General features: G+C 40.1%; 2 pseudogenes; both read right to left on the reverse strand.

The window, feature by feature from the left end:
* Positions 1-3,929: 3,929 nt before the first annotated feature.
* LOC118393810 (UDP-glucuronosyltransferase 1-2-like) lies at positions 3,930-6,988 on the reverse strand (annotated as a pseudogene).
* A 1,765-nt stretch (positions 6,989-8,753) lies between these two features.
* On the reverse strand, positions 8,754-12,689 carry LOC127918793 (neuronal acetylcholine receptor subunit alpha-5-like; annotated as a pseudogene).
* Positions 12,690-12,796: the final 107 nt, after the last annotated feature.

Here is a 12,796-nt window from a genome sequence, read left to right on the forward strand (position 1 = left end):
CAGCACATACTAATGTGAACAACTGTTTCTTTGTTGGAACTTAGACAAACATCACACAGAAGTCGACTTGCTGCTGAACACCTCCACTCAATTCTGAGGATTTCCTCAGCTCCAGCCTTACCCCGAACATTGATGAACTTGTGGAAAGATGGGACACCACCAAGTATCACCCTCAACCTCAAACAAGTGAACATTACTGTGCAATCACATATTTAGGTTTTACTCGGTTCAAGTTTAAAAGTTAAAGTTTAATATTTGTTTTCACTGCATGTTACTTCTCCTTAAACAAAGTGTTGTTTTTGATTAATAGATTTTTGCACTTTATTTTATTGTATTTCAATCCAGAAATATATTTTAAAAATATTTCAGTTGAGTGGATGATAGAAAATTGCTATTATTGTTTTCTTTTAAGTAAATTTAGCCCACTTTTGCTAAAATAGAAAATATAGGCTACTGATGGTGCCTTGAATACCGGTTTCTTTCATTTAATGTTCATGTTATGGGGATTTTTATATAAAAGGGAAATTTGTCTTTTGTGTCTGTTGAAAATTAAAGATTACTGACAGAGCCATAGAAAATATTGCTTTTATTTATCTGATCATATTGGAATATATTTGTTAGGTTTTCAGTAGGTTCAATTAGGTTCACTAGGCTATATCGTCATTTAAAAATTTTTCAATGAACATTCGAACAGTCCGGCCCTCGGCTTGTAGCTAAATTTTTATTTGGCCCTTCGTCCATTTGACTTTGACACCCCTGCACTAAAGGGTCATTCCGATGATGGCTGATATGTAGTTTTTTTATTGATTGACCATATTTAAGTGTGCTTTTGAATTACATTAAAACAATTATTCAACTAATTTCCATTACCTTACAAACCCTAATTTGACAGTTTGGAGCAGGATTCATGCCATTCAGCCGAGCACTTTTTCAATCTGCGCTATCTCGAACAGCCTATATTGGCACTCACAGATTCAGAGACTAGCGACAAATAGAAAAAAAACTTGAACAAAGTAAAACTCGCCACTGCTATTCAATGACGATCCCACCTTCATTCAGATTTTATCAAAAAAATTGTCACCGATTGTGTGAATCTGGGCCAGCGAAGGCAACTTTGTTTTAAAGGAGCTGTACGTTGTGTTAGTACGGCGTTCCCGGACAACTACGGCCCAAGTCAAGCACTGGTAATATACCCTCCCTTTGCAACCCTAATGTGGAGATTATATTGAACCGAAAGTGTTAGTTCAATATCAGTGCCATCTTTTGTTCTACTGTTGGCAGTCTGTTGGGCATGAGTTTTTGTCTGGAGAGCTGTCTAGGATCAGATGGAGTCCGGGGACTCTGATGTTAGTGATTCCCAGGTGAGTCATCAGGGTCCCAGCGTAGCTTCATGTCCAACCATTCCTAAACAGGAGAGAGAGAGAGAGAGAGGGATGAGTCATCTCTTTTTATAAAGCGGATCCATTTGACAAGACTTTGCTGGGCTTTCGCCTGAATGCCTTTCTCCTCATGAGAGACATTTGATTGCACTACACTATATACTGAGTGTACAAAAGCATTAAGAACACCTGCTCTTTCCAGGACATAGACTGACCAGGTGAATAGGTGAAAACTATGATCCCTTGTTGATGTCACTTGTTAAATCCACTTCCAATCATTGTAGATGAAGGGGGAGGAGACAGGTTAAAGAAACAAATCAAGTAGATAGTAGGAGAGAAGCACTGGCGTGGACAGAGCAATATCTTCAACCTTATGTCCTCATTCACCGCTGACAAATAGATGTGGCCATGCAGTGTGTAAAGTACTTAAGTAAAAAATACTTTAAAGTACTGCTTAAGTATTTTTGGGGTGTATCTGAACCTTACTTTTACTTCACTACATTCTAAAAGAAAATGATGTACTTTTTACTCCATACATTTTCCCTGACACCCAAAAGTACACGTTATATGCTTAGCAGGGCAGAAAATGGTCCAATTCGCACAATTATTAGAGAACATCCCTGGTCATCCCTACTGCCTCTGATCTGCGGACTCACTAAACATGTGATGATTCTGTCACAGTCTTCCTCCCTCTTCATCTGAAGAGGAGAGGCGAGATGGATCAGAGGACCAAAATGCGGTGTGGTATGTGTTCATGGTGAATATTTAATTAAAGAAAACATTGAACACAAAAACAATAAAGACCGTGACTCTATAAATGAGACCTGTGCTGACACAAGCAACTAGCATAGACAATCACCCACAAACAAACAGTGCAACCCAGGCTACCGAAGTATGATTCTCAATCAGAGACAACTAATGACACCTGCCTCTGATTGAGAACCATACTAGGCCGAAACATACAAATCCCCAAATCATAGAAAAACAAACATAGACTGCCCACCCAACTCACGCCCTGACCATACTAAATAAATACAAATAAAGGAAATAAAGGTCAGAACGTGACATTAACATAAAATCCCTTGATGAGAGTGAGTGAGTTAATCTGAGTGACCACAATGTTCCTGTGTTTGTGGACTTTCACCAACTTGTACATGTTTGGAATATGCAATATGTGTTTGTGAGAGCTGGGGCCACTCATATTAATAAAGTCATGCATGACTCTGACTTTGAATCAAGCATCTTCAAATCTTTATGTTGATATTAATTTATAAGGTTGTCGGGCCCCAGAATATGCACGGCAAACTCACGAGTGTACATTGAACTCGGGAGTGTATAATATATCAAGAATGTATATATATGAGTCCAACTTAACTGAATTGTTAAATAACAGTTTAGTGTGAACTCTGGCAAAGATGTTAACAGTCACTCCATCAGACAATATTTGTACCCTAGAAGTTTATTATATTTTAACACTGTAGGGTGTAAAGCCTTAATTGGCCATATTTACCAGTCTGCCTTTTGAGGAATGATTGAGTTACCACCCATTACTGTGTTTGTTAGTGACAGAGTTTGTTGCATTTGTTCATTCACTTCCAGGCCTGTAGCCTTCATGAAGTGAGTGCCTAAGTGTTATAGTTGAATTAAGATTAAACCCTTTATGACAATACATTACATTACATACATCATATGGGCTTTCTTTGATGGCCTAGTTTCTCCCTAACACTGTGGTCTGAAATTCTTGGCTCGCAAGCCACATCAGGCCTGCAAATTACATTATGCTGGCTGGCAAAATATGTATCTTTCTGTAGCATAAGAACAATGTACATACAAAAACACAGATATTGCAACAAACAATACCAAACATCAACCTGCAATAGAGCATGATGGTAAATATGATAATAATGGATGAGTTTAGATTTTATACTACACAGAGTAAAAAATCTTTAACACTGTGATTGTAACACTTACAGTAAATATTTGCAGTGTAGAATTGAATCACAAAATGCACAACCATCTGGAAATACTTTACAACAAATATATTCCACACTAAATTATACATAAGCATTTATTATGTTGGCATCAATTCAACATTATACAATTTCTTGATTTAAAGATGTACTATGCAGAACTCACTCTGCCATTTCCTGGTTGCCAAATTGTAATCGTTTGCCTAATTTCAGTCTATGTGGCAAAACAAGCAAGTGTAGTGTAGAGAAGTCATTGTATCATCTAAGCCACTGTGAATATATTTTCCTATTCAAAAATGTTGTATTTCCTGCTGTTTTGACTGGGTGTACAAAACTGAAAGTAAAAGAAGCAAAAAAGATACTTAAACATGGGAAGCATAGAGATAGCACACATAGAACAGATCTACGGCGTCTTAGACTTGCTTTCAATGAGAATGACAGATCCTAACTCACATATCTATAGGAGTTTTGTTGGGTCGCTCTAAAAGTTCCATTTAACAGCTTAAAGTCATATATATCCTACTATTTGTGTGCACCAGATGTGAAATTGGATCTGCTCATTCACTTTTAATCTTTCTTTTCAACATTTCATGCATAAATATCTGACTATTGCAACAAGAAGAATAACCACTGAAACAACACCCAACAACATCAGGACAACATCTACAGAGTGGTAGGAGTACCAGGGCATTCTGTAGGACTCTGTACCAGGTGAGCAGCACCTTTGTGTCTCATGACAAACTCAATCCAGAAGAGGGCAGTGTCCAGGGTTCCATTGGCACGTCCCGGTGTAGCCTGGAGAGTCTCTGCATGTTCATCTGTAGGACGGCTCATCCAGAACTTCCTGTAAAGGCCTCTAGGAAGTTATTGTTCTTATCTACTGTTGCCATGGATAAAAGCTTTGCTCCTCCCTCTCTTTCAGACGAAGGAGGTTGTCATATTGATCATTAAACAGAGAGGTATACCACAACAGAAATTCCATGGTAGATAGCCTCTTGAACCCCATTTGTTCCTCCGTGAGAGCTACAAACAGCCTTGTCTTAGGGTGTCTAACAGATCATTCTGGGCATCAGTCAACTACTAAGGTGTTGTTGCCCAGGTAGCTGGCCTGTCTCCTTTGTGTCTCAGATTACCTTCTGAGGCAGTTGGGAAAAGCAGCAGCAATCACATCAGCTATATCATGTGGAAATTCAGTAACGAAAGAATCCCAAGACATGATAATGACTCCATGTCCCCAGAACTGTGAACAAACTACTCCAGTTCTTGGGGAAGAAGTTCTTAACCCAGGATTACATTGAACACCATATAGATAACATTAGGCATGGTGGGACGAGGAAATTCAAACTACAAAGTCAATTCTCATGAGCCACAGATCAGCTCCTTGTAATAACTCATAGAAGTCCACACCTGGTTGGAAAAACTCATCACAAACAGCCTGGTAATGTGGCCAGACAGTCAACCTGTCCCGAACAGCAGAAAGCAAATATAAAGCATATTCTTTACTCTCTCTGTGAAAGTCATTTTGTCTGAGTGCCCTGATAAAGTAATTGGAATGTATGACATTGGTGATGGTGCAATAGTTAAATGTCCCTCTCCACTGATTGCCCACCGTACATTGTAGACTAGAGGTAGCTGAAGATAGTGAGCCACCAATAGACCTCCTCCCCATGCTGGGTCAGTAAGCACCAGGTCCATATTGGTTTCTCCTTTAGGAGTCTTTATTAAATCTTTGTCTTTCAATACAGCAGTTGCTAAGTCACTAGTTTTATGAAACTTAGACCTGGCGAAGAATCATCGTTTACCATGTATCTAGTTTAATAGACTCGTTCTCTCTCTATATCAATTATTTTCTTCATAATTGGCTTTACAAAATTCCTCATCCATGGCGTCAGTGACAGGTATTGTAATAGAACTGTAGAAGGACGATTCTTCTTTGATATACCAACTTTTTGTTGTTCGTACCACTGTGATGGTGTCCCTGAGAGTGAAGCGCCTTGATCAAAATGTCCATGTTAACCCAGTGACTTCCCTCCCGGGAAAGACCAGCAACTTCCCCACCATGACTAGACCACACATAATCAACAGAAATAACAAAGGCACAAAGTCATGTTTCCAATGTATGTCATCATTTATCTGAAATATAAAACAAACAGAGATAAGGAAATCATATTCAGTTTGAATAACACATTGAATGGATTTTGACATATTGTCAGTTAGCCTGATTATATATATATATCTCATTTATGTACAAGCATTTTTGCTACACCTGCGATAATATCTGCTCAATATCCATATGCGACCAATTAATACAATTTGATTTGATACAAATCATGAAAGACCATGAAAGCTGTTCTCAATAGTGCCATATTAATTCCCATTAGGGTTTGAGAGTTTGAGACAATGAATATGAAACTTTATTCTTCATTTAGATTCACATTTGATTCAGTATGTGAACCATATCTCACAATACATTTCATCCTTGTTGATGAACGTTAACTTAACATAATTATTATTAGCTGATTCAGTCTGGAGGTAAGATGCAGTGCAATGTACCACAGATGATCTTCATATTATGTGTATGGAAGCCACGTGTAAAATGTTACATTAACTTAGGCTTTTGTGGCTGGCACGTTGGTTTATAAGGGTTAGTTAAGGTCAAAGTACTGCGTTTATGATTTCCTTTCCACTTCTAAAAGTCATAGTGATGGTTACTCAAAACTCAGTGAGTGAACACGATTATAATTTGGATGCATAAATTACATTTTAAATACTGTTTAACATTGCAGACACATTTCACAATGTCAAACAACAATATTTTCTCGTAAACATTTCAAGAAGCCTCAGTTACCCATTGTAAGGGTTTCTTCTGGTGAAAGAGGTGGACCAAATGCAGCGTGGTGGTTATTCATGTTTTAATAAAACTGACTATACACGAACAGACTATACAAACAAGAAAAAGTGAAAACCTAAGCAGTCCTATCTGGTGCAAACACAGAGACAGGAACAATCACACACAAAACAGGCTACCTAAATATGGTTCCCAGAAAACAGAGACAATGACACCTGCCTCTGATTGAGAACCATATCAGGCCAAACATAGCAAATAGACAAACCAGACACACAACATAGAATGCCCCCAGCTCACGTCTGACCAACACTAAAACAAGAAAAACATACGAACGATGGACAGGCACGTGACACCCTATAGAACTACCTCATGCTTTTTTCACCCCACACGATTGGAGAATTGGAACCCTCCCATAAATTGGAACCCTCTATAGATAAAATTAGTCATGACAGGGACAAGGGAACTCGAACACAAAGTCAACTCTCATGAGCCAATGACCAGCTCCCTGTAATAACTCATAGAAGTCCACACCTGGTTGGAAGAACCCATTACAAACATTTTGGTAATGTGGCTGAATAAAAAATCTGTCGTGAGCTTCCCAAAGCAAATGGAAAAGCACATTCTTTACTCTCTGTGAAGATCATTTTGCGTGAGAGCCTGATCCAGTCATTGGAATATAAGACATGGGGGATGGTGCAATGGCCCTTACGTCCCTCTCCACTGTTTACCCCTGTACATTGTAGACTAGAGGTTCCTGAAGATAGTAAGCCACCAAAATACCAGTCCCCCATGCTGGGTCAGTAAACAACAGGTCATACTGGCTCTCCTTTAGGGTCTTCATTAAATCCTTGTCTTTCAATACAGCAGTTGCGTGTCACATTCCAGTCCATGAACCTTAGACATTGCAGAAACATCTCGATTTGAAAATGTATAAAGTTTAATGCAGAGCTCTTTCCTCTCTATATCATTACTTTCCATTTAGCGTTCAAACTTTACAAATTCCTCATATTTCCACATCATCAGTGATAAGAATATTTTATTAAACTGTAATGTAGGGCCACTTCTTTAAATACTGCAACTGTAGCTGTCCATGCCACTGTGACGTGTGTGTCCCTGAGAGTGGAGGCAGTCAGATGTCCATGTTCACCCAGTGGCTACCTTCTAAGGAAATAGTACAATTTTCCCACCATCGTAGGTTCTCCAAGGAAACAACCAGTAAAGATATGAGAAGGTATGAGTTTATTGCTTCCATTCTGGCTTGCCATCTTTCATCTGAATGAGAGGTGAAATCAGAAGGCGGATGAACAGAATCAAAAACAACAACTCTTGTTTTTGTATCAGGTGGACTCAGGCTGACTGGTCAACTATCCCCAGGTTCTAACAGACTCACAGACTTAAAATATCATCTCAAGCACCTCTGTAATGCAAAGAGATGGTCTTGAAGCTGGAAAGGTAGTTACATTAAAACAGTAGTTTTTGCTCATACAAGAGCACTCAGCTGAATTCTTTAATTGAAGCTTGTTCAAGTGGATTATAATTCAACTCTTTCTTGATCTTGTTATGTAACACTGCTTTTCTGAGAATGTAGCCCTGTTAAAAAATGTTTTTATTTTATTTTTGTATTTTACCAACCTAGAGTTAATAAAATAGAAAAGAGTGTAATGTAAGGTAATATAAAGGGGTAGTGTATATAAAGGGTATAAAAGGTTTGTCACATTCTGACCTTAGTTTTGTTGTTATGTCTTTGTTTAGTATGGTCAGGGCGTGAGTTGGGTGGGTTGTCTATGTTCGTTTTCTATGTTGTGTTTTGTGTTTGGCCTGGTATGGTTCTCAATCAGAGGCAGGTGTCATTGGTTTCTCTTATTGAGAACCATACTTAGGTAGCCTTTTCCCACCTGTGTTTTGTGGGTGATTGTTTCCTGTTTTGTTGTTTCCGTTTTTTCATTCACTTTTTATTTTTGTATTTTGTCATGTTCAGTGATTATTAAAATGTCATGGACACTTACCACGCTGCGTATTGGTCCGATCCTTGCTACTCCTCCTCAGACAAAGAGGAGGAAAGCCGTTACAAGGTCAATGTTGACTTAAACATAAAAGGTAATGGGTCATATATATAAATGTTAATGGTAAAGGATACTGTACACTTATTAACAAGGGGTGGATTAAAAGTTATGAATTAACACCTGTTAACTATTAGCTAGTCTCATGTGGCCAGCCTTCCATAATCATGTCCCTTAACTGTGAGAAGCCTGTTTTTCAGAGGCAAGAAAGACAGTAACCTGGAGAATTGTATTCATTGTTATACTTTACTTTGTGAGATATGCCTATATGGAGGTATCCTCCTTTCAGAATATAAAACAATTGATTGTTAATTTAATCTATAAACAGATAGAGACAATCGCTCATTAATTTACACAAATCAAAAATCATGATGGAACTAGAATCATTGCAATTATAACTGGTCTCCCACACCCACGTGAGTAAGTGTCTCTTTATCTGCACTGACTGTAGTGTCTCTGAAATTATTGTGCTCAGCGCACTTAGTCTCAGTTAGTCTTATCCGCTGCCGCCTGCATGGTTGGGGACGATGATGTTTTGCCCATTTGTAGATGACAGGGATGAAGAAGAGCAGAGCCCAGTACTGAGACCAGGAGGAAGGTCCACAGGAACACACGATCCAGAACTTGAGCCACAAACTTCCAATCCTGCACCACCTGGAGAGAGAGACCAAAAACGCCCTTCAGACACCAACACATGACCTCGTTGACACAGGCTGGGAGGGCTTTGCACTTTCAGAGGTGCAGTTGCATGTGACAATCAGAGGATGGAGACAAATATACAGTATGGAGATGATGAATATATAGAGAGAATTACAGTAAGACTTCAAAAACCTAATTTCAGCACTATAAATTGATTTTGAATGGTGTTCAAGTCATAACAAACAAACACAATATTCTCTCATGCCAACTTTGTCATTGATACTGAGGCCAGACCCCAGTTCTCTATAACTCAATGGATCAGTTACCTCTCTGACCTCGTTCTCCTTGACCACATGCATGGTGATGTAGGATAGAGTCCAAAGCAGCCTGCAGGTTATTCCTAGAGGAGAGATGAGAGGTGGACTCTAGTGAAGAACCCTTCATAATGGCCCCCTGCCCCCTTTCTTTCTAGGTGATCTTACTCACTCCTGGTCTTCCTGGCCTTCTGTGGCATAGCGGTCACGTGGCTGCGCATACACAGCAGCTTAGGCAGCCTGTGCAGGAAGATACGGCGCACCCATGGCGCCATGCCTTGGTGCGTGGATGAGGAGCCGGTGGTGGATGTTGATAGCGAAGGCGGTGATGACAATTGAGGAGCGTGACAAAGATCATGGTGAACACAGGTACTCCCGATAGAGGATGACCTTGGAGGAGGACGGAATTATCTCCTCGATCACGAGGAGGGAGACGGTGAGGGACACCAGCACAGAGAGGTGCACAGGGAGATCTTCTCCCCGCCGTTGGAGGAGCAGGTTGAAGATAAGGATGGTGAGGAAGGAAAGGCCGATACAGGGGATAAACGAGGAAAGAGGGTGTAGAAGGAGCGGCAGTCTACGGATGATGAAGGAGTAGGTGAAGGGGGGAAGTGGCAGGGACAGTCAAGAAATATGGAAGCCTAGTAGCTTTCACCTATCTCCCATTCACCATTGTCAAGTAGTCCCTCTTATCTACATGGAAGTCCTCCAGGAGGATGTCAACCTATTGAATGAATACTAAGGACAGAAGAAGATAAATCAACAGACGTATCTTCCTTTCAACTCCCCAAAGTATAAACAAGAGATTAACATATTTCTGACATCAATTAAAGACTATATGGTCATTACTATACTGTAGACTGTTTCACAATGCTGTGTAGGCTTCAACCTGTGAGCCATCATAGGTCCAGGAGCCAAACTTCATGGAGCAGTTCTGCAGGTCAAAGGGGAAGAAGGTGACATCGATGATGCAGGCTGACTTGTAGTTAGCGGGCTGTGTCCAGATGATGGTGCCATCATACTTGACAACAGCCTTGGTGACAGAGCCCTCAAAACGTCCATCGGCGCTGTTAGAGGAAAGGGTTAATATCTGTTTATCTTCTACGGGGTTGAATCTGGCTTTTCTTCATGTGTTGGATTAATTGTATTTGTGCTGTTCAAAATATCATCTATGCTGTGTAGGATTGCAAAGCTACCGGTAATTTCCCAAAGTTACTGGAATCTTCCATTTTGGTATTTAACAGACCATCTATGGCAATCTATCGTAACTTTCATAATTTATACTTGAAAAACGTATTTAAAAAAAATAATGAATATATAGTATTAATGTATTATATCTGTGTCCATATTGTCCAGGAGTTTCTAGTAGATAGACAATACGGTTCAAGAGAAAATAACCTCATTAATTAAAAAAGCATTTAATCAACAAAAACATTCTTTTCAATTAACTCTGCAACACAACTGCCACCAGTTTGACGCCAAAACACTGACAACAAACACATACTGACATAGTAAAAAATGTTGAAACCCTCATATTAAACATGATGGTATTCACTAAGTTGATGGTTTATATTTCTTATATTTATATCCGCAGAGTACGACCCTGCCTCACACAGGAAGCGGCGCAGGTCCTAATCCAGGCACTTGTCATCTCCCGTCTGGATTACTGCAACTCGCTGTTGGCTGGGCTCCCTGCCTGTGCCATTAAACCCCTACAACTCATCCAGAACGCCGCAGCCCGTCTGGTGTTCAACCTTCCCAAGTTCTCTCACGTCACCCCGCTCCTCCGCTCTCTCCACTGGCTTCCAGTTGAAGCTCGCATCCGCTACAAGACCATGGTGCTTGCCTACGGAGCTGTGAGGGGAACGGCACCTCAGTACCTCCAGGCTCTGATCAGGCCCTACGCCCAAACAAGGGCACTGCGTTCATCCACCTCTGGCCTGCTCGCCTCCCTACCACTGAGGAAGTACAGTTCCCGCTCAGCCCAGTCAAAACTGTTCGCTGCTCTGGCCCCCAATGGTGGAACAAACTCCCTCACGACGCCAGGACAGCGGAGTCAATCACCACCTTCCGGAGACACCTGAAACCCCACCTCTTTAAGGAATACCTAGGATAGGATAAAGTAATCCTTCTCACCCCCCTTAAAAGATTTAGATGCACTATTGTAAAGTGGCTGTTCCACTGGATGTCATAAGGTGAATGCACCAATTTGTAAGTCGCTCTGGATAAGAGCGTCTGCTAAATGACTTAAATGTAATGTAAAAAATGTATATATTTAGGTTTTTAAATCATCTTATTAAATTAAGATATTTTCTGTGATGAGGCCACTAAGACTGCATTTACACAATTCTGATTGTTTTAATTAATTGGTCTTTTGAACAATCAGTTGATCAATGTGATTGATCAAAAGACCAATTAGTAGAAAAAAGATCAGAATTGGGCTTCCTGTGTGAAAACAGCCACAGAGGGCCAGAGATTGTTACAGACACCTGTGATAATCTGAAGTACCCAAAAGGGCCAATAGATGTCTTCTAATAGATTACATAAAATCCATGAAACATACCAAAATTCTGGTAGTTTACTGGTAAATTTAGAAAGTTTCCAGTATTATGCAGTGCTTGACTTGGGATGGAAGTAGTGTAGGAGCTGTATTTTTCCAAGTCGGTACATTAGAGATTATGTTATAGAGACCTCTGATTATTCACTGTTAGTGGATTAAACTCATTTTCCATTACTTCTGTATGACCTTTAACTAAAAATAATTCATTACTATTATTACAGCCCACATGAAAAAGTAAGCATTATTGACACTGGAAAGATGACGTGTCTGATTCCATGTAGACCTACCACATCTTTCTCCTGCTGTTGTGCCCTTGATCAAGGCACTTAGCCCCCAGATAGAGATGGACTGTTAGTCACATGTTGTCAACATGTGGTCAATTCTATCTGGAGAGCAGGGTGTGCAGGCTTGGCTTTTCAACATTACAACCAAATACTTTTGTCTCCATAAAAATGATTCTCTCATTCAACAAATGGTTATGGTAGGCTTTTTCAAAGCAAGGTATTAACTAGACGTGTTTATATATAAGGCAGAAATATTTATGTTTTGAGGGAGATCTATGCACAAAAATGTATTTGTCAATTTCTTAGAATATTTTTACGTTGTCGCAATTACATGTCTACTGTTTAATAGGGGGAATACCAGTTGTTTAACATTGCAGATAGGCTCTACAGCAACAACGAAATGAATGCTTAGTTAACTATACGTTAGTTAACTAGCGAGATAACTTCTGCAAGTTATATTTTGAATTGGTGATCTAGTTAGTCTGTCTGTCATTATGGAATACCTGCTGCTGGAATGTCGCGCTCTCTCCTCTGGCAACGCCCCACACTGGCACACACGCAACCCCACACTGGCACACACGCAACCCCACACTGGCACACACGCAACCCCACACTGGCACACACGCAACCCCACACTGGCACACACGCAACACCACATGACACACGCAACACCACACTGGCACACACGCAACACCACACTGACACACACGCAACACCACATTGACACACACGCAACACCACA

The sequence above is a fragment of the Oncorhynchus keta genome, unplaced genomic scaffold (assembly GCF_023373465.1).
Source record: "Oncorhynchus keta strain PuntledgeMale-10-30-2019 unplaced genomic scaffold, Oket_V2 Un_contig_14876_pilon_pilon, whole genome shotgun sequence".
Lineage (NCBI taxonomy): Eukaryota > Metazoa > Chordata > Actinopteri > Salmoniformes > Salmonidae > Oncorhynchus > Oncorhynchus keta.